Genomic DNA, 24,048 nt, shown 5'->3' on the forward strand with positions numbered 1-24,048 from the left:
TGGCTTAATTAAGGGTCCTCTGACTTAAGATATCTCATAGGGCAATCGTATCAGAAAGTTCAGTTGTGGGAAGATCTACTTCCAAATGATTTTTAAGAGGATTCAGTTCCTCACAGGCTATGGGACATAGATCTCATTTCTCCTCTGGTTGTTTACTAGCAGACTTTTTCAGTTCCTTGCCATAAGGACACATCATAGGGCAGCTCACCACATAGCAGATGACTTCTACCAGATTGAGCAAGCAAGAGACCATCAGAGGGCAAGAATTTTTTGTAATATAATCTTGCTAATGCCATATTACCACATTTGCAGTATGTAGGAACAGAGCACAGTTCATGAGAGAGGATTACACAAGGGCATAAATATTAGGAGAACCATCTTCTAAGATGGCTCATTGAGAACCATCTTTGAAACTGCCTGTGAAATTTCTCAGTAACTAATACAACAGACAGAAATTAGTTAAGAATAGAGGTCAAGGTTAACAAACTTGACCATGTGCAAAATTTTTAGCCGTTTACAATTAAAAATATATTATTTTTGAACACATATAGACTATTTGTTGAATTTGACTTTATGCTTGTTCATGAAGCCAGTGTTGACATATTTAAAAAACTGAAAAATAGAGTATATTTTCTTATCAGAGTAGAAACTAGAAATTATTAAAACTTGAATATCTCTAAATGTTTTGAATTTAAGCAATGTAGTTATAAATATCACATAAGCCAAAGGAAGAAAAAAAATCAATGAATTTTAGGAAATACATTAACTAGATTTTGATGAAAACAGAACATATCAAAACTTGTAGGATATAGCTAAAAGTATGCTTTGATAAAATTTCAAAGAGAAAAAAAATCTTAAAAAGCAATGAGGCATAGAATGTAGTAATGAACCTAAAAATACTAGTATACTAAACAATAACAATAGGGTTTAAGAAATAAATATAAATAAACAGTACATAGTACCTGAAATTTTGAGAGGAAAGAACTGTCACCACAGAATTCTAAAGAAAATAGAAAAATGCCTTCAAGGAATATTAGCTAAATTATCTTTCCTAAATCAGATTGATTTCTCTTTTTGGTAATACCTTTGATTTGGTATCTGGACTAATCCTTCTAATGTTTAGAATTAAATGAATGATAAAATACAGATAATAACTTTTGAAAATATCTAACAAGGAAAAATAAGAAAGGAGATAAGAGATTTTATCACTATGAAGTCTAAGTGAAGGTGTGAACATAGAGATGCTACAGGAACGCAGAGATGTTTCTACTTGGAAGGCATTTATCAATCTGATAAATTTGAATCTATGTATTCATGGGATTTTATGTATAAGAGATAGAAGACAAAGCCCAGATCTTCCCAAAGTAGGGAGTCTAATAGGTAACCTCTTCTAAGGCTGCAACACTCCCAAATGGCTGTACTTATAAGACAGGCAAAAAGTAAACTACCTCACGTGGACTGGCAGCCCAAATTCACATCACCCACGTAGTCCAAAAATGAACACAAACCGTTAGCCTTTAAAAAAAAAAAGTGTTAGTAAAGGAACCAAAACTGGTAGTACTCATGGGTTTTTGGCAGAGAAAAAACAAATTCTGCCCAGAGTAATAACCTTTATCACAATCCTTAAGAATTTCCACAAATAAATTTTCCAAGGAAAATATACAACACAAAAAAGTTTCAAGCACGCAAAGAAATAACATTTCACCAATACAAAGAGCAGCAACAAAAGACAGCAAAACACTCTCAAATATTTCAAATTCTGGCATTATCAGATACAGAATTTAAATAAGTCTGCTCTGTCTACGTTACAAAATTTTCTACAGAGAACGGATAACAAAGCAGATTTTTCTAAAAACCACAAAACAACGTCAAAATAAAAGTTTTAATTTTTTAAAAAGCTTAATAGCAAATCAATTTAGCTGACAAGTTAATGAACTTGAAGTCTCAAAAATTATCCATAATCCACAAAAAAATATAAAATGGGAAAAAAATAGCTTAAACACTTTAAGAAAAACATAAAATCTAAAATATAATGTTAATTAGATTTCATGGAGGGAAGAATAAAAGAGAATCTAGTGACAATATTTAAAGGTATAATAATAGGATACTTTTGACAATAGATGCAGTGCCATCCATAGTTTTTTGTTTGTTTTGGTATGAATCCTAATGAATCCCAAGCAGGATTAATAAAAAGAGATATACACAAAGACATGGCCTAAAAAAAGTGTAAGACACTAAAGACGAAGTCTGAAAATAGAAAAAAGATTTATTGTCCTCTGGGAATAACAGAGTTAAAGCTGACATCTCTAACAGTAAAAATTAAAGCTAGAATATACTGGAATGATATCTTTAAGGTGCTGAGTAATAATAATAGTGCCCAACACAGAATTCTATACCAATCCAAGTATCTATCAATAATGAGGTGAAATACAGTATTTTCAAGAGCTGAGAAGTTGTGTAATTACCAGAACTTCACTAGAGGACATTTTCAAAGATGTTTACTGTGTTGGGAAAAAAAAAATGATCTAAAATGGAAAGTATGAGGTACAAGAAGGGAAAAAGAAAAAAGAAAGCAATAATACATGGGAAGTATAAACAAATATTGACTAAATGACATTTTAGTTGTGGGTAGTTGTTGGTAGTTAATAGTTAATAAGGTCTAAAAACTTGTAAGGGAGATGGTAGAGGTATTAAGTATAGATTTGATAAGTAAAATATGTGTGTTATAATTTGTAGGTTAATCATTAAAGGAATATAAACAGAGTATATAACTTTCAAACAAGTTTAGGAACAAGAGGAAATAAGAACAAATGCTCAATCAACATAAAAGAAAACAGGAATGAAGACAAAAAAAAAAAAAAAAAACCCAAAACCAATGAGATGAAACAAAACGTGAAAGTTAAGTAATAAATCCAAACGTGAATAATTATGTTAATTGTAAATCAACCAAATACTCTAGTTAAAAGATAAAGATTATCATGTTGGATAAAAAACCCCAACCACATATTATTTATAAGTCACATAAGATAAAATATAGAAAGGTCAACAAGTTAGAAAACAGAAAAAAGATATCATGCTAAAAAGATATGTGTGTAGACAAGGGATTAATCTCCAAAATTTATAAGCAACTTATGCAGCTCCACATAAAAAAAAAAAAAACCCATCCAAAAATGGGCAAAGATCTAAACAGACAATTCTCCAAAGAAGACATACAGATGGCTAAGAAACACATGAAAAGATGTTCAGCGTCACTCATTATTAGAGAAATGCAAATCAAAACCATGATGAGGTACCACCTGACACCAGCCAGAATGGCCATCATCCAAAAGTCTACAAACAATAAGTGCTGGAGAAGGTGTGGAGAAAAAGGAACCCTAGTACACTGTTGGTGGGATTGTAAATTGGTGCAACCACTGTGGAAAGCAGTATGGAGATGCCTCAGAAAACTCAAAATAGAACTACCATTTGATTAAGCAATCCCACTCCTGGGCATCTATCCAGAGAAAACCACGATTTACAAAGACACATGTACTCCAATGTTCATTGCAGCACTATTTACAATAGCCAAGACATGGAAACAACCTAAATGTCCATCGACAGAGGAGTGGATCCAGAAGAAGTGGTACATATACACAATGGAATATTACTCAGCCATCAAAAAGAACGAAATACCAGCATTTTTAGCAACATGGATGGATCTAGAAACTATCATGCTAAGTGAAGTCAGCCATACAATGAGACACCAACATCAAATGCTTTCACTGACATGTGGAATCTGAAAAAAGGACAGACGGAACTTCTTTGTAGAACAGATGCTGACTCACAGACATTGAAAAATTTACAGTCTCCAGAGGAGACAGTTTGGGGGGTGGGGGGATGTGCTTGGGCTGTGGGATAGAAATCCTGTGAAATCAGATTGTTATGATCATTATACAACTACAGATGTGATAAATTCATTTGAGTAATAAAAAAAGAGAAAAAAAAGATATGTGTGTATTATTATCAGACAAAAAACTTTAAGCCTTATAGAATTACCTTATTAGCAATTACTTTATAACACATTCAATTTACCAAGAAAACATAACACTTCAAAATTAACATGTATATAATTATATAGCCTCAAATATATACAAAGTAAAAAACAGAATGTATGAAGAAAAAAGCAAAATTCCAAGCAAATTTCAAAATAAGCAAATTCCCAATTGCATTGGGAGATAACACTCTACAGGGAACTAATGGAACACAGAGGCCAATAAAAAAAAATCAAACCTCTAATACATGCAGAAGATTTAAACAACATGACTAACACATTTGATTTGACACATAAAATGTTGTGCTCAAGATTTGCAGAATATAGTTATTTCAAGCCAATATAAAAACATTCACAAGAATGGACCACATATTAGACAACACCATACAAATTTCAAAGGACTGAAACTGTGCTATCTAACCATAGTACAATAAAACTAGTAGTCAATAAAAAGATACCTAGAAATTTTTCTATCTATTTAGAAATTAAGAAATACCTTCATAATAGCCCAAGGGTCACAGCAGAAATCATGATGGAAATTAGAAAGATTTTCAGCTTAACTGTAACAAAATAGTTTCAAACCATATGGGATGCAATTTCAACAGTACTTAGACATTTATAGCCTTGAATACTTGAATTAGAGAAGAAAATAGGTTAAAAATTAATGAGGAAATCATACATCTCAAGACATTAGGAAAAAAAACCATAAAATTAACCTAAAGAAAGAAAATCATCAAGAGGAAAATTTAATTAAATAGAAATAAGAATAAAATAGACAGGGCTAAGAAAGCCAAATACTGGTCTAAATTCAAAAGCTTATATAATTCACAACCCTCTTGCAAGAACAACCTAGGAAAAAAAAAAGATAAAGCACGAATAACCAATATCAGGAATGAGAGTCTACCACTGCAGATGCTGCAGATATTAAAAAGGTAAGTAATTCTAAACAACTTTATGTGAATAATTTAGAAAATTTTTATGAACCTCACTGAAATATGTAATCCACTAAAACTGGCTTTGACCTGCAAAATAAGCTCAGACTGAAAGACTATTTTTTAAGCCCAATTCTAAATTCCGTAAAGAGAGAACTTACTTGGATCCTCTTTAGTCCAGTGACCACACCAGATACAATTAATTAAAACCAAGAGTGTTGGATTAAATTGCAAAACACACCTGCGAGGCATCAGTATTAAAGAAGAGAGGGAGGAAGGTCCTCAGAGAAATTGGGTTATTGTGGGGGACAGACACTCCAAAGGAAATGTACAAGGTTGTACCACTTATCAATATGTGTTTCATCAATTTGTACTTATGTATCTTTTTCCCATCACTAGGCTTCTCCAAAGCAGTTTTCATCAGTGTGTCTGGAATACAGTGGTGCTCAGAGCATGGTCAATGAATAAATACTTTAATGAATGACTTTCATCTCTTTGCAATTTGAGATGTTTATCTTTAAAATCTGAATAGCAATACTTTATGCCTGAATGCATGAACTTGCACCCAATAATGCTGAAGTTGTTTTTCTAGACCTATGATCATATGTGAGACTTTGAAATATATACTTAAAAATAAAAAGCTTATTTTATATTTTACATGTATTTTTAAGAACAAAAATTATTTTTTGATAGGCAAGAAATAGATTAAGATAGGACGCTTGTGAGAGATGCACGTGGGCAGGAAAGGAGGCTCTGCCCCCTGGATCTGGTGGGCTGAGTTTTTTGAAGAACAAAAATTATTAAAGTTTTATTAAAAAATTATTTTGGGGAGTTCCCGCTGAGGCACAAGGGAAATGAACCTGACTAGTATCCATGAGGATTCGGGTTTGATCCCTGGCCTTGCTCAATGGGTCATGGATCCTGCATTTCCATGCGTTGTGGTGTAGGTTGTAGACGTGGCTCAGACTCTGCATTGCTGTGGCAGCTTAGCTCCGATTTGGCCACTAGCCTGGGAACTTCCATATGCCGCAGGTGTGGCCCTAAAAAGCAAAAAATAAATAAATAATAAATAAAATGATGATTTCATAAACTGAATAGAATTGCATTGATTAAAACTCTTACTGTATGTAGATACAGCTAAGAGCCATCCAAGTGGAATGGAAGCTGAGATGACTTTCCTGTGGGCAAATTTCCATCTGGACAGACAATGTCTCAAAGAGATATACCCCTGTACTAAAATAAACATGGGTTTGCTATAAGATGAATGTCAAATTGACAGGTGCTTTTTCTTTTTTCTTCTGTTTCTTCTCTTGAGCCTGGTCTGTGACCTATACCACAGCTCATGGCAATGCCAGATCCTTAACCTGCTAAGCAAGGCCAGGGATCAAACCCACAACCTTAATCCTAGTTGGGTTTGTTAACTGGTGAGGCAGGAAGGGAACTCCACAAGTCAGCATTTTAAACTTATGCTATGTTGGGATATGTGCTAGTGCTATTGAGATGACGTGGACGTTGTTAGGGAACACAGTTTAGGGCAGAAGACTGACATTACACAGGTCACTATCAGATAAGACAGAACTATGTAGAAGGTGATATGGGAATTTAGAGGAGAGGAACTTGGCACAATGTGGAGACTCAGGGTAGACTTTCCAGAGGGGGTACTCTTCTTGCCAAGAAAAGAAAGGCAGCCAGGGCTCATGGCTGGGTTGGGGGTGGGGGTTGCCTAGGAGATAAGGCTAAGGAATAGATTATAAAGAGTGTAACATGCCAAGAATTTAAACTTTAATCCAAAGTCAATGGGGATCCCTGGAAGATTTTTTAAGAAGGGAAATGAAGTAATTAAATTTGAATTTTAAAAAGTCTGCTTCTCTAAATAGATACCCTACTTAAACCATTCTAAGACATTTTAATAAATGCAAGATGAAATATTTCCATATGCTTGTCTGTCAGTAATTGCATAATGTACATGCATGTATATGTTCTTCTACAAAATTATAGAGGTTCTTTTTCCTTCCATTATTGTATTTTTTCTCTTGCTCTAGATATTGAGAGATAAAGAAACTTGGCTAAAGACAGTCAAAAAGCTTCCAAAAGGAAAATAAAACCTAAGACACCCAAGTTTAAAGTTAGCAAGTCAATGAGTCCTATGGAAATTTACCAGATCCTACCTGATATTGGTTCTACTCAATTCTTTTTATACTCTTAGTTTTCATGCTAAACTCAGCTCCAAATTTTAAAAAGTTTAGGGTCTGCAATTATGTTTTGTCACTGTGGTAAAAATTCCTTTATGGATTTTTTTTTTAAACAAATGTCAGTTCGCACAAATTGATTCCTCATCTGTTTTCCATTAAGATTTACATGAATGATTAACAAATAGGATCTCAATGAGGAGAGATTACAGGGCTTATTTATAGGGATGTCACATTTTAGCTTCCCTCCAAGCTGTGGCTTTTACTTCCGTTGCTCACATTCTTAGTTTGCTGACATTCTGGCTTTCACAAAACCAAGAATGCAAGCAGCTAAATAGTGCTCAAAAGAGAATTCCCCACCAGGTTACTTTCTGTAAATCTGAAAATAAATCAGTTTGAGTATTTGTGTTCTCAGGGCAGGATATTTCCCTGCAATGGGATACTAGGGGAGGGAACCTCATTTCATCTTTGATCAACAACTCCTGTATGGGACAAGGCATATATGATGTGTCATTTCCATAGTTACTGCCAGAGGCTCATTGCAAACATTTAAAATATTCCCTGGGTTGGGTACCTTTCTCTTCATAAGAATTTGTAGTAGTTCATAACTTTAAGATTAGACAAGATTTTCTTCTAAGTTTTCCTCTTCTTACCTTGACCCTAATGGGCAGTATCTCTTGATCCCTGGGTACCCCCAACGACTGTCACCTCTGTCCTAAGTAATCCTGGATGATTCAGAGCATGTGTTCCCTTGTCTTCTCTCCCACTTCAAATGTGGAAGTTGGTAGGAAAATTTATTCCCACTAACGTATTAATGCCTAGAGGTGTTTTATATTATTCCTTCTAGAGATCTTTGTATTTTTACCAGAATGGATTTCCCTCACTCAATAAAAAATATATCTGGAAAGATTGTGACACAACTGACCATTTTCTGAAGTGATTTACTTTTCATTCCTTCATTTAGTAAATAGCTATAGTATTAAGTTACTACGGTGACAAAGGCACTTTGCTAGGAGCTGATGGCTACCCAGATAGAGCAGACATAGATCTTGTTTATAAGCAGCTTACAGTTGACTAAGCAGTACAGCCTCTCGGCTGGAGAGCCACCAGGCTGGTAGGGTGCACAGCAGATGTGCACAGCTGTAGCCCAGCATCTGGAGTAAAGCCTGCACTTCAAAGGTGCTCCACAAAATTTGTTGAGGGATGAAAGAGAGATGGAGAGAACAAAGAGAAGTTAGGCCCTGATTATTCTGCAGCCTTCCAAGGATAGGTGGAGGGGGAAGAGTCCGTTTTAAAACTAGGAGTTTAATGGACTGCTATATAATGGAAAACACATCTTTGGTTAGCTGGTGCTGCCAAAAAGCAGAGCTAAAAACCAGAAGTTAAAAAAACACTAGGAGTAAGACACCCCACTACTCTACCTCAAATACTCCCCCTGACCCCCAAAAATCAAAGCTTGGAGCTGGGAAAGAAAGTCCATTGAGATTTTTTTTAATCCTAACTATAAACTCCAAAGTTTTGGCTAAGAGCCAATATGAGAAGCCTAAGTATCATCAAATCAAGGTCATAAGGATGGAATAAACTGATGTATGAATTATTAATATTTAGTGAAACATTTTAAAATGTAGCTGACTTTCCGATTTCTAGCATTCATAAGGGTAGCTAGCATATGATGAAGAATTATGTAGCAATTAGAATCATATATACAATGTGATAAAAAATATATGTGCATAGAAGAAGATACACCAAAATATCAACTAACAATGGTTATCCAGAGGAGGTAGGATTATGGGTGATTTTGTTTTATTTTAAATAATAATTTAGTAATGAATGTTTAAATAAGAAATTTAAATTTCATTTTAAATACTGAATTATTTAGTAATGTTTAAATAATGAATACTTATTGCCAGAAAAAATATTGTTTTTTAAAAGCAATAATTATTTCATGTAGCTTAAACACTGCAGTGATGAGGACTGTATGTGGAGGTGGGTGGGGAGGGTAATGCATATGAAATAAGTTGTGCAAAATTCAAGATAATTCTGGTACTGGAAGAGGCTTGAACAGAGATCTACTCCTTAAATGTCAGTGAAAATGAACAACTTGCTTTCAAGCAAGAAATTCCACTTCTGACCTAGAAGGTGATTATATACTTTTTGCTTTAATCCGATTAAAACAAACAAAAACCCCAAGCAAACAAAATACCTAAAACAATGACTCTAAAGGATGAAAAGGCAGCATCACATTCTCTTAAAATGCATTCGGTAGGGGGAAGGCCAGCAACCATAGGGCTGAGGGGTGGTGGTGGGAGAATGGGGTGAAAAGGGGAGCTTTCCCCAAATGCTGACTCTGAAAATTGTAGGTTTGAAAAGTACTCTAACCTTTTTTCTTCTCTTGAGTCAAGATCAGAGTAAGAGCCATATGTAGTTGTCTTACGTAAGTAATCCAATCTACATTGAGGCTTTAGCAATTCTAGATTTGTTGGTGATATATATTCTTTTCTGTTGAAATCAACATATGTTAAAAACTCCTTTGTGACATACATAAAAATTCAAACAATGAACTTTAAAAACCACCTGAAAATCTGCAGTTCCTATTTTTGTCTTTTGCTCATCTGTAACTTCTGCTTTTTAATTGCATTTTACTATGAGGATTTATTTTTTGTCCAACAACAAATTGTAGGACTTTTAGCAGTACACCCGACCTCTAGCTACTGGAGGCCAATGATACCCATACCCCAAAATGTGGCCATCAGAAACATACTCAGCCATTGCCAGATCAGGGAAAAATAATCCCCCTTGAGAACCACTGTTCTGGAACCTTCTAGGTACACTGGATTTTCTTAAGGGCATATAATAAGTGAGCTAATTAGGGATGTGTCAAATCCATTTTATCTGAATGGTAAGCAACCAGATTTTCCTGGCTGACATTTGGGGGGCTATTAACGTGGTGGTGACATCTCTCTTACAGAGCGGTGGGAAAGCTCAGAGAGAGTATCCGTAAAGTTCTAGCAGAGCAGTTGATCCCTAATAGACATATTGCCTGTTTCTTTTCCGTTTCTATTACCAACATTCTTAGTAGACCATAACCTACGGTGATCCTAGAGGTCTATACCTTGTTTTGTTTACTACTTGCCAAGAAATGTCAAGAGTCTGATAGTTAGCAAGATAACAGGTTACCTTACTTCAGTTTTGTGGATACTGACAGAAGTCACAAAACCACTGGGCCAGAGACAAAAGACCATTTTTACTCACAGAAATAGCAGTAGCCAGAGTATCAGCATTTTCTTGAGCTGGTTTTTCAATCCCATTTCTCAAAGGGGGCCAGATGATACGTTCACACTCAGGGGCTGACCTCCAAGAGAAGAACCTTGAGCTTAAGAAACCTCAATCTTTCATACACAAGTATCCTTGAAAAGATTGTCTTGAAGCAAAGGCAATCTGTACCTCTGCTCCCAAGATGTGCCGAAACACAAGAGATGGTTTGTCAATATGACTATCCTGTAAACTCTTTAGGAGGACTATGTTTATTATCTCCCTAACTAACCAGGGTACCCCAGAGGTCATCAATAGCATTTTGGGGTTAAATAATAATAATATCAAAAGTGTGTGGGGTGAGTTTGAGAATTATTTGTTCTAATTCAACACTATACCCATCTGAGAGTGATACTAGTTTTCAATTACTACTATAACAAATTACCACAAACTTGATGGCTTATTTTGCTTTTTTAGGGTCATATGTGAAACATATGGAAGTTCCCAGGATAGGGGTCGGAGCCTTAACTGCTGGCCTATGTCACAGCCACAGCAAGTCCAGATCCAAGCTGTGTCTGTGACCAAACCCACGGCTCATGGCAGACCGGATCCTTAACCCACTAAGTGAGGCCAGGATCCAAACCCACATCCTCATGGATACTAGTTAGGCTCTTAACCCATTGAGCCACAATGGGAACTCCCTTAGTAGCTTACAACAACAGAAATTTTTGCTAGGGTTTTGGAGGTCAGAAACAGGTCCTATTGGGCTAATGTTAAGGTGAGGCCTGAACTGCATTTCTTCTGCAGGCTGTGGGGGAGAATGCATTAAATGCCTTTTACAGGTTCTAAAGTTCTGCATTCCTTGGCTTGTGGCCCTTTTTGCCATCTTGAGAGGCAGAGCATCTTCCAATCTTTCACTGGCTCTGCCCTTCCTTGCCTCCCTCCCTAATAAGGTCCTTTCATTACTACATTGAGAATATCCAGGTAATCCAGAATTACCCAATCTCAGATCCTTAGCTCAATTATAGGTTTAAAGTCCCTTTTTGCCATGTGAGGTAACAGCTTCGGTTTCTTAGAATTAGAATGGGAAAAACCTGTCTACACTTTCGCAGACAAAAATCAGGTTTTTATCCCTTCAATAAGACTTCCCTGAGGTATAAAACAGTCATTTTATGAGAATCAGGAGTCAACTTTTTCCTTCACCTTATTTTTTCTGTTGTAATTCACATTTGCAACACAGTTAAAAATATTTTTTACAACTCCTCTGTTTAGCACCAGATGTTAAGGAAAAACTGTTTCCAAGAAATAGGCAGCATACTATGCTTACTTATGATTTTTCCATGTTAGGTACAGAAAACATTATGAGTATTTCCAATTCGTTTATAAATCTCTTTCCTAGTAATTTTTTGTCAACAGCAACAAGAATTTCTTTAAAGTCTTGATATGAGTGGTTAAAGATCCCTTAGAAGAACCTATTCTCTGAGAGCAAAAAATCTTGAGGATTTAACATGTGCTAGGAGCTCTACTAAGCACCTAACCTCCCCATTTCAGCTAATTTTCAGAACAAATCTATTACATAGGAACTACTAGGGCCCTAGTTTTATAAATATACATTATGTACGTTGCCCGTGGCCCATTATCCTACAAGTGGTTAAGACACAAATCACAACCAACCTTTCTAATTTAATAGTCCTGATTTAAATAAACTTCTTTCTTGGTTCTGAATTCTTTTTTGTGAACTATGACATGCATACCTCCCAAATGTATAAAACAGATAAAGCAAGCACTCACATAATCATGACTTTAAAATAAGGACTTGGGAATATGGCCCAGGGGCCAAATCCATTCTGCTGCCTTTTTGGAGGGTATGTGGGGTGGGTAACTATTTAGCCCTTCATATGCAAATTTGCTGACCTCTGACCTAGGTCAAGAAGAAGAGCTTTACCAGTACCTAGAAGTCTCCATTATTACTTCCCTACTCAAAATGCTGCCAGTAAGCACTATCCTGCCTTTTGCGACTTTTTTTTAATTAATAGCTTTATTTATTAGCTTTTTGTTTAGGGCCATGCCCATGACATATGGAGGTTCCCAGGCTATGGGTCCAATTGGAGCTACAGCCACTGCCCTACGTCACAGTAATGCAGGATCTGAGCCACCTCTGCGACCTACACCACAGCTCATGGCAATGCCAGATCCTTAACCCAGTGAGCAAGGCCAGGGAAGGGACCCACAACCTCATGGTTACTAGTCGGATTTGTTTCCACTGCACCACAATGGAAATAGTTCCTAATTAATAGCTTTAGAAACTAAATATTGCTCAACTGTGTATTTCATTTTTGCCTATTTTTTGAACTTCATAAGAATAGAATCATACCATGACCTTTTCCATCTCGTTTCTCTTGCTCAACATTGGATTTAAGAGATTAATTCATGTTGCATTTAGCTCTAGTTTGTTCATTATTATCCAGCTGTACTCTCTCTTAAGGATCTCCTCAACAATATAACATTGTCACTATTATAAAAGAAGTCATGAAAACTGGTAGAACAATTCTTCCAAACATGTTCTTCAAGAGCATATGTGGCTCTTTTTGGCCATGTGTACTAGCATATAAATAAGAATTTTAGAATTAGCCCATCAAGTCCACAAGTCCTACTGAATCTATAAATCAATTGAGGAGATGTTACCATTTTTATAATACTTGGACTATCAGTCCACAAACATATTACTCCACATTTATTAGGTCATCTTTAAAATTTTTCAAAAAAGTTTAATCATTGTCTGTTGGTCTTCCATGTATTTTGTTAGATTTATTCCTAAGAGTTTTGTATTTTTACAGATTTCTGTTTTAGAAATGGCCAAAAAGCACATGAAATAGATGCTCAATACCACTAATTATTAGGGAAATCCAAATCAAAACTACAATGAGTTATTGCCTCGTACTAGTCAAGATGGCCTTATTAGCAAGTCTAACAATAACAAATACTAAAGAGGGTGTGGAAAAAAGGGAACCCTCCTGCCCTGTTGGTGGGATTGTAAATTGGTAAAATCACTATGGAAAACAGTATGGAGGTTTCTCAGAAGACTATAATATAGTACTACCATATGATCCATCAATCCCACTCCTGGGCATACATCTGGAGAAAACAGTAATTCGAAAATATACATGCACCCCTATGCTCATTGCAGCACTATTCACAATAGCCAAGATAGGGAAGCAACCTAAATGTCCATCTGCAGAGGACTGGATAAAGAAGATGTGCTACATCTATACAATGGAATATTATTCAGCCATTAAAAAGCATGAAATAATACCATTTGCAGCAACCTGGAAGGATGGAGAAATTATCATTCTAAGTGCAGTAAGTCAGCCAGAGAAAGACAAATACATGACATCACTAGTATGTGGAATCTACCAGAAATGATACAATAGAACTTACAACACAGAAACAGACTCAAAGATTATGAAACCAAAGTTACGTTCACTAAAGGAGAAACATAGTGACAAGGGGAATAAATTATGGAGGTGGGATTGATATATACACTATTACATATGGAAAGATGGGTAACAGGGACCTATTACATTGCACAGGGAACTTAGTATCATGTAGTAACTTATTTGTGAAAAGAATCTGAAAAGGTATGGATATATGTACATGTATAACTGATTTACTTTTGCTGTATGCCTGAGAGATTAATACGATTTTGTGAGTCAACTATATTCCGATAACATTTTTTAAAAATTCTGTTTAATGCTGATACACAGGACTACAATTATTTTGTATTATGTTTTGTATCTGGAAATTTATTAGGCTCTCATTAATTCTAGTAAATTGTTGCTGTTTTTAATAAACAAAAAATGACATCATCCATTAGAATTGGATGTTTTAATTTCAATTTTTTTTCTGACTTACCACACTGACTAGTTTTATTTTCAATTTTTTTTTTCTGGCTTACTGACTTCTGCACTGATTTACTCCAAATACAATGTTGAATGAAAACAGCAGTAATAGTTACTTTATTGCTTCTGATTTTAAAAGGAAAGTACTCAACATTTCACCATTAAGCATGATATCTGCTAAGTGATATTTTTATCGACGTTCTTTATCTGAATCATGTAGTTCCATTTTTACAACTAATGCGCTAAGAAATTTTTTAAATCATAAATGGTGCTGTGTTGTATTTAGCATAAGATTTTACTTTGTTCACTGCTATGATTTTTCTCCATTAATATTTCAATGTGGTTAATTATATTAATTGTTATTCTAAATCAATGTTTTTGTTTCTGTTTTGCTTTTTAGTGCTGCACCCATGGCATGTGGAAGTTCCAGGCTAGGGGTCGAATCAGAGCTACAGCTGCTGACCTACACCACAACTACAGCAATATGGGATCCAAGCTGCATCTCTGACCTACACCACAGCTCACAGCAACACCAGATCCCTGACCCACTGAGCAAGGACAGGGATGGAACCCACATCCTCATGGATACTAGTTGGATTCATTTCCACTGTGCCACAATTGGAACTCCCTCTAAACCAATTTTTAAACTAATCTTGCATTCCTGGAATAAACACAATTTTGTTCTAAGATGTTGTCCTTTTTACCTATTCCTAGATTAAGTTTGCTAATGTTTTGTTTTTGACATTACTTTGCATCAAATTAATGGAGAGTAGCCTATAGTTTTTCTTCCTTGTTACTATCCTTATCAATTTTTACTAAGTGGGTTAGGCCAACTCATAAAATGAATTATGTCTGGCAATGACACGTGTAATTTTTTTTTTTTTTTGGTCTTTTTGTCTTTTTAGGGCTGCATCTGTGGCATATGGAGGTTCCCAGGCTAGGGGTCATATTGGAGCAGTAGCCTCCAGCCTATGCCAGAGCCACAGCAATGCCAGATCTGAGCTGCATCTGTGACCTACACCATGGCTCATAGCAATGCCAGATCCTTAACCCACTGAGCGAGGCCAGAGATTGAACCCACAATCTCATGGTTCCTAGTCGGATTCGTTGTCACTGGCCATGATGGAAACTCCACATGTATAATGTTTATAGCACATTTTTTCTGCATCCTCTACATATAGGGCTGTATTTCCCAGTCTTATGTGCTATTATAGTGGCCAAAAGAACTATGAATAAAAAGGACATGCATGTATAGTCTAAGTCAGTTAGGAATGGCTGTGCTTTCTCCACACTTCCTCCTGGAGGTGCTGGCCTAGGTGACAGAAGAGGAATAGGTCACGACATTAATTATCAGTACTAATACAGAGTTACTCCCCCTTTTTTGTTCTCTAGAAGAACTTGTGTAGAATCAGAATATTTTCCCATGTGGTGAACTTGCCTATGATATTATTTGAAGCAAGATTTATAGCTTCAGATTCAATTTCTTTAATGGTTATATGGCTGCTCAGTTTTTCTGTTTCTCTTTCAGTTATGATAAAAGGATCAAATCCTTTAAAAACATAATTTATCAAAATGTTTCAATTTATTCACATGAAATTATTTCCAATATTGCCTCATTACATTGTACAATGTTTGCAAAACCTGTAGCACATTGATCTTTTCATTTCTTATATTATTTGCGTCTCCTTTTTTCTTGATCTATCATGCCTGAAGTTTATCAATTTTATCAGTCTTTTCAAAAAAGCCAGCTTTTGACATTATTGTCTGTTTTTGGTATGTCTCCTGTTGAATCACTTTCTGATTTTCTTTTTCCTTTTTTAGAATTTTTGTCTTTTATTTTGACTTCTTTATGTACATACTTTACTAATTTGAAGCTTTTATTTTTTCTAATATAAGCATTTAGAGTTATATATTTCAAAATACTTCTATGTTTGTCCTTTAAGAGAGGAAATTAAGTCATTCTCATTGTTCAGTTAAAATTCTTATTTTTTGTTTAGGATTTATTCTCTCACCTATAAATTATTTGGAAGTAGAGTTTTTTAATTTCCAAATCAGTAAAGATTTTCTAATTATCTTCTTGCTATGGATTTCTGTATTAATCACCATATGTCAGGAAATAAAGTGTATATCACTTCATCTTTAAAAATTTATTGAGGCTTGACTTCTTGTCCAGAATATGATGTTTTCATTAAAAAAAAAAAAAAAAAAGGAGGAGTTCCTATCATGGCTCAGCAGTTAGCAAACCCAACTAGCAACCATGAGGACTCTGGCTTGATCCCTAGCCCGGCTCAGTGGGTTAAGGATCCAGCGTTGCCGTGAATAGTGATGTAAGTCACAGACAGCTCGGATTTGGCATTATTGTGCCTCTGGCATAGGCTGGCGGCTACAGCTCTGATTGGACCCTTAGCCTGGAACCTCCATATGCCACGGGTGTGGCCCTAAAGACAAAAAGACAAAAAAAAAAAAAAAAAAAAAAAAAAGAAAGAATATTTTGCACTTATTGGTTATAGTGTTCCACATAAGTTCAAGAGGTCAAATTTGTTAATTATTTTGTTTAAACCTTTTATATAATCAGAGTTTCTTGGTCTGCTTTTTCTATTGGATCCTTAGACAAATGTTTTAAAAACCTCCTACTATGTGCTGGGAAAACTGGACAGCTGCATGTTAAAAACGAAATTAGAATCCTAACACCATCCACAAAAATAAACCCAGATGGATTCAAGCCTAAACATTAGGCCAGATACTATAAAAACTCTTAAGAGAAAAACATAGGCAGAACACTCTTTGACATAAACCACAGGGGTATCTTTTAGGATCCATTTCCTAGAGTAATTGAAATAAAAACAAAAATAAACAAATGGGACCTAATTAAACTTAAAAGACTTTGCACAGCAAAGGAAGCCATAAACAAAATGAAAAGACAACTCACAGGATGGGGGAAACTCTGCAAATGAATTTACCAACAAAGGATTGATCCCCCAAGTATACAAACATCTCATACCATTTCATGTTAAAAAACAAACAAACAAACAAAGAACCCAATTAAAAAAGAAAGATCTAAATAGATATCTCTCCAAAGAAGACAGATGGCCAAAAAAAAAAAAAAAGAAAAAGAAAAAGAAAAACATGAAAAGATGCTCAGTATCACTTATTATTAGAAAGACACAAATCAAAACCACAGTGTGAGGTATCACCTCGCACCAGTCAGAATGGCCATCCTCAAAAAGTTTACAAACAATAAATGCTGGTGAGGATGTATAGAAAACTAGAACCCTCATATACTGTTGAGAGAATGTAAGCTGATATGACTGCTATGGAGAACATTATGAAAGTTCCTTAACAAACTAAAAATAGAACTACTGTATGACCCAGCAATCCCACTCCTGGGCATCTACTGGAGAAAACAGTAATTTGAAGTGATATATACACCCTGATGTTCCCTGAAGCACTTATTTACAATAGCCAAGATAGGGAAGCAACCTAAATGTCCATTGGCAGAGGACTGGATAAAGAAGATGTGGTACATCTATGCAATGGAATACCACGCAGCCATAAAAAGCATGAAATAATACCATTTGCAGCAATGTAGATGGACCTAGAAATTCTCTAAGTGAAGTAAATCAAAGATAAATATATGATATCCTTTACATGTGGAATCTAATAAAAAATGATACCAAAGAACTTATTCACCAAACAGAAAGAGACTCAAAGAAATTCCAAACCAAACTTACAGTTACTGAAGGGGAAACATTTGGGGGGGGGGTAGAAATTAGGAGGTTGGTATTAACATATACATGATACGTAACAAGGACCTACTGTATAGCACAGGGAAATCTACTCAAGAGTGTATAATAGCCTATACGGGAAAATAATCTGAAAAGAAACAGATATATGTATATGTCCAACTGATTTACTTTGCTATACACATAAAAATAACACAACTTTATAAGTCAACTGCACTCCAATACAATTTTTAAAAACACATAAAAGAATAATACCCCACTATAATTATTTCTCCCCATTACTCTGTCAACTTGATTTTTCCAAGATAATCACATAAGTATACATTTAAAACTGTATAGGAAAAGTTTCTCATTAAATCATTTATCTTTATGAAGGATTCTATTCATCTCTAACAATATATTTTGCCTTAAAATTTATTTAATATAGAAGAGGCAAAATCAACTATACATTAGTATTTGCATATTCTTTCATTATATAACTTTCCTGGTTCTGATATTTTAGGTATGCATCTTGAGAATGACACATAGTTATATTTTCTCTACTGTCATTTTCATTTTCCACCCAGCCTACAATCTTTGTCTATTAATGGAGGAATTGATCCACTTATACTATGTAGCTATGTACATATTTTAAATGTATCATTTTGTGATTTCAATTTTTTTAATTTTTTTTCTCATTTCCCTTGTTTTTCTGCTTGTAATCATCTATTTTATTTTTCAATTTTTCTGATTATTTTAACATTAACATTTGAAATTGATCAATACCATTATTAGGCTCCCAAAATTTATGAAGATTTCTCTTCCATCCTTACTTCTATGTTACTGTGATCTACATTTTACTAGTACCTTGTTTCTTTTAAAATTTATATGTAAATGTCTTATTGTATTCCATCTGAGCTCTTTTAGGTAAAAATCAAGTATTTACCATTTTTTCCACGTATTTCTTATTATTCCTTTTTTTCATTTCAGACTTCCCATCTTAGATCATTTTTCTTCTGTCAGAAGTTTATCTTTAAGAAAGAGGGAAGAGTAGGAGGTCCCAACACTTGTCTCCCTGCAACAGGGAAAAAAAAATACAAACCAAAGAAATTATCTCAGGGAGAGCTCCAGACTATAAAAAAGCAGCATCAAAAACTCTACCAAGTTCAAAAATGGAGGATGGTCACGTAGAAAAGTACAGGAGACACAGTACCTATCATCATTCCATCCCCCAGTCAAAAGCAGCCCTGCACCAGGAGGGATTCCCTCAGAGCAATTTCACTGCACAGGGAAAAAGCAAGAGAACCCGAGCAAACCTCACCACTGTGAATGTTTGCAAACTCTGCTCCAGAAATCTATCACAGTCTTCATCAATGCTGATCTCAGCTGATGGAGCGTCCCTGGAGTTTCACAGACTAGAACAGTAGTTGTGACGCCATTGCACCCAAGGGCCCCAGTTGTTGCTGTAACCCTGCTTTCCAGGTTCAGGATACCATAGCACCTTATCATTTATAGAATAAGAATAAGAGTTGCTATTGCTCTATGTCCCACCTGTTGCCTTAAGTCAGAGTTTTGAATCACCATTACTAAGTGGTATACCATTACTCAGCCTCCATTGCCTTGAGCACTGCCCCCCAGGTCCCAGGTTGTGGCACTGACCATCACTGCTAAGGGAAATAGAAATATCAACAGACCAATATCAAGCAAAAAGACTGAATCGGTAGTCAAAAAAACTTCCCAACAAACACAGGTCCAGAACCAGATGGCCTCACTGATGAATTCTACCAAATGCTTAAAAAATACCAGTCCTTTTCTTACAAAAGGAGAAGATGGAACACTACCTAATTCCTTTTATAAAGCCAACATCACTCTGAAGTTAGTGAGATAAGGACACTACAAAAATAGAAAATTATAGACCAATATTCCTGATGAATATAAATGCAAAACTTTTCAACAATATATTAGTAGACTTCAAAGTACATTAAAAGGATCATTCACCATGATCAAATTGGGTTTATCTTTGGGATTTAAAGACGGTTCAACATATGTACATCAATAAATGTGACACACCATATTAATAAAAATCATTATCATCTAAATAGATACAGAAAAAAGCACTTGTCAAAACACAACATCCTGGAGTTCCTGTTGTGGCTCAGTGGTTAACAAATCCGACTAGGAACCATGAGTTTGCAGGTTCGATCCCTGGCCTTGCTCAGTGGGTTAAGGATCTGGCATTGCCATGAACTGTGGTGTAGGTCACAGACGCAGCTTGGATCCTGTGTTGCTTGGCTCTGGGTAGGGTGGCGGCTACAGCTCCGATTCGACCCCTAGGCCTGGGAACCTCCATATGCCGTGGGAGTGGCCCTAGAAATGGTGAAAAGACAAAAAACAAACAAACAAAAAACATCCTTTCATGGTAAAAATGCTCAATCAGTTGGGTTTAGGAAAAAAATGTTCCTGAGGAGTTCCCATTGTGGCTCAGAGGGTTATAAACCCAATCAGTATCCATGAGGATACAAGTTCAATCCCTCACCTCGCTTAGTGGGTTAAGGGTCTGTTGTTGCCATGAGCTGTGGTATAGGTTGCAGACAGCTGGGATCCGGTGTTGCTGTGGCTGTGAGGTAGGCCAGCAGCTACATCTCTGATTTGACCCCTAGTCTGGGAACTCCCATGTGGCAGATGCAGCCCCCTATCCCCCCCAAAGAAAAGAAAGAGAAAAAATATTTCTCAGCATACTGAAGGCCATAAATGATAAGCCCACAGTTAATATCATATTCAATGCTGAAAAATTATTTTTTTTCTAACATCAGGAACCAAACAAGAATGCCTACTATCAGTATTTCTGTTCAACATACTAAATAAAGTCCTATCCAGAGGAATTAAGCAACAAAAAAGAAATAAAATGCATCCATATCAGGAAGAAATAAGTAAAAATTCATTTCTTTGCAAATGGCATGATCTTATCATAGAAAACCCTAAAGACTCCACCAAGACACCCTTAATAAATGAATGCAGTAAAATTATAGTATTCAACATATAGAAATCAGTTGCACTTTTATATATTAACAATTAACTATCTGAAAGAGAAATGAAAGAATCCCATTTGTAATAACATCAAAATCAATAAATTTAACTAAGGCGGTGAAAAACCTGTCTACTGAAAACTGTAACACATTATTTAAAGAGATTGAAGAAGACAAAAAAAATGGAAGAGTTGCCCATGGTCTTGAACTGAACTAATTAATATTGTAAATTTGTATTACCCAAAGTGATCTACAGACAATGCATTCCTAATCAAAACTCCAATGACATTTTTCACAGAAATAGAAAACACCAAAAAAGGATGAAATAATGCTATTTGTAGCAATATGGATGGACCTAGAAATTGTCATACTAAGTGAAGCCAGATAAAGACAAATATCATGACATCATAAATATGTGGAATAAAAATGATACAAAAGAACTTACAAAGCAGAAACAGACCCAAAATTTTGAAACCAAACTTATGGTTACCAAAAGGGTAACGTGGGGAAGGGATAAATTAGGGGGTTGGGATTGACATATACTCACTACTACATATAAAATAGGTGAGTAACAAGGACCTACGGAATGGCACAAGGAGATTTACTGAATACTGTGTAAAAACTATATGGGAAAATAACCTGAAAAGGAATGGATGTATGATTAACTGAATTACTTTGCTATATGTTTGAAACTAATACAATTTTGTAAGTCAACTATTCTCCAATGGAGAAAAAAAAGTTTGGAACCACTTGAGACCACCAAGTAGCCGAAGCAATTATGAGAAAGAACAAGACAGGTAATATCACGTCATCTGATTTAAAGCTATATTATAAAACCGTATTTTAAAACTGTAGTAATCAAGACAGTATGACATTGGCATAAAAAAAGCTGGACGATAGACATGTAAAACAGAATAGACAGCCTACACCTAAATCCATGCATATATGTCCAGCCAAGTTTTGACAAGAATGTTAGAACACACAATAGGTAAAGGAGTATCTTTTCAATCAATAGTTTTGGGAAAACTGGTTATCCACATGCAAAAGAATAAAATTGGACCCATTTCTTATACCTCTCACAAAATTAATTTGAAATGGATCAAAGATCTAAATATAAGACCCCAAACAGTTTTATGGTCTTGCTGATGGTCTTGGCAATGATTTCTTAGATGAGACATAGGCAATATATGTGAAAGTAAATAAGCGGGTCTACATTAAACTAAGAAATTTCTGTATAGCAAAAGAAAAAATAAGTCACAAAGGTAATCTACAGAATGGGAGAAAATATATGCAAACCATATGCAGGCTAGCAGGTTAATATTTACAATATATAAAAAAATTCATACAGTAGCCAAAAGGCAAATTGTCTCATTTAAAAAAGAGCATAGGATCTGAATAGACATTTTTCCAAAGAAGACATACAAGTGGCCAAAAGTTACATAAGATGCTGAATAGCATTAGTCACCAAGAAAATGTAAATCAAAGCCACAATGTGATATCACTTCACATCTGTTAGGATGGTTATCATCTAAAAGACCAGAGATAACAAATGTTGGCAAAGATGTGCTGAAAAGGAAGCCCTTATACACTGTTGGTGGGAGTGTAAGGTGGTACAAACATCTAGACAAGAGTATGGTACTTCAAAAATTCAAAACTGAACTGCCATACGATCCAGCAATCCCACTCCTGGGTGTATCTCCACAGAAAATGAAGTCACTACCTTGAAGAGATATTAGAACATCCATGTTCATTTCAGCATTAGTCACAAGAATCAAGATATGGAAACATCTAGTCAATGAATGAATGAATGGATAAAGAATTTATATATGTACATATGTATGTATACATATTCATGCATATATACAATGGAATATTATTTAGCTATGAGAAAGAAGGAAATTTTGCCATTTGCTACAACATGGTTGGACCTTAAGTGCATTATGTCAAATGAAATAAGCCAGAGAAAGACAAATACTGTATGATTTCACATACAGGTGGTAACTCAAGTCACATTCATAAACGGTAGTAGAATGGTGGTTACCATGGGCTGGACGGGATTGAGGAATTGGTGGTATGTTTGTTCAAACTTATAGCTAGCAGATAAATAGATTCTGGAGATCAAATGCACAGCAAAGTAATTAGTGTCAATACTAATATATTATAAACTTCACAGTTCCTAACAGAGTAGATCTTAATTTGTTCACACCACAAAAAAAGAAACACTGATTATATAACATGATAGAGGTGTTAGCTAATGCTATGGCAATAATAATATGGCAATATATAAATGTAACAAAGCAACACATTTTACATTTTTTTTTTTTTTTGTCTTTTTACCTTTTTCTTGAGCCGCTCCCGTGGCATATGGAGGTTCCCAGGCTAGGGGTCGAATCGGAGCCACAGCCAGACAGGATCCGAGCCGCGTCTGCAACCTACACCACAGCTCACAGCAATGCCGGATCCTTTAACCCACTGAGCAAGGCCAGGGATTGAACCCACAACCTCATGGTTCCTAGTCAGATTTGTTAACCACTGCACCACGACAGGAACTCTGACATTTTACATCTTTAACACAGTATTATGTGTCAACCATCTCTCAGTGAAAAGCAAAATTCCTTTAAAAATTTCCTTTACTCAGAATTTTGAATGGTGATTTTTGTCTGTCTAAAATGTTTATTACCCTCACTCAGTCTTCAGAGATTCTTATATACTATTTACTGTTCCAGGCTGGAGGTATTTTCTTTCTGTTCATTGGAGATACTTTTGCACTGACTTTTTGACTTCTCTTGTGGCCATTAACTGTTGTTTATTTGAAGATGCTGCCCTCCCTTATCCCACCCTTCAGTGCAGCAGCTGGCTTAAGAGCGTCTTTTCATCTTGGGTCTTCTGCAGTTTCTCCACGGTAAACCTAAATACAGAGATTCTTAAATTTATCAATTCTTCAATGGATTTTTCTGGGCTTTTTGAAAATTTGGGTTGGCAGCATTGTTTGAGAAAT

Source organism: Sus scrofa, chromosome 1, assembly GCF_000003025.6.
Source record: "Sus scrofa isolate TJ Tabasco breed Duroc chromosome 1, Sscrofa11.1, whole genome shotgun sequence".
Classification (NCBI taxonomy): domain Eukaryota; kingdom Metazoa; phylum Chordata; class Mammalia; order Artiodactyla; family Suidae; genus Sus; species Sus scrofa.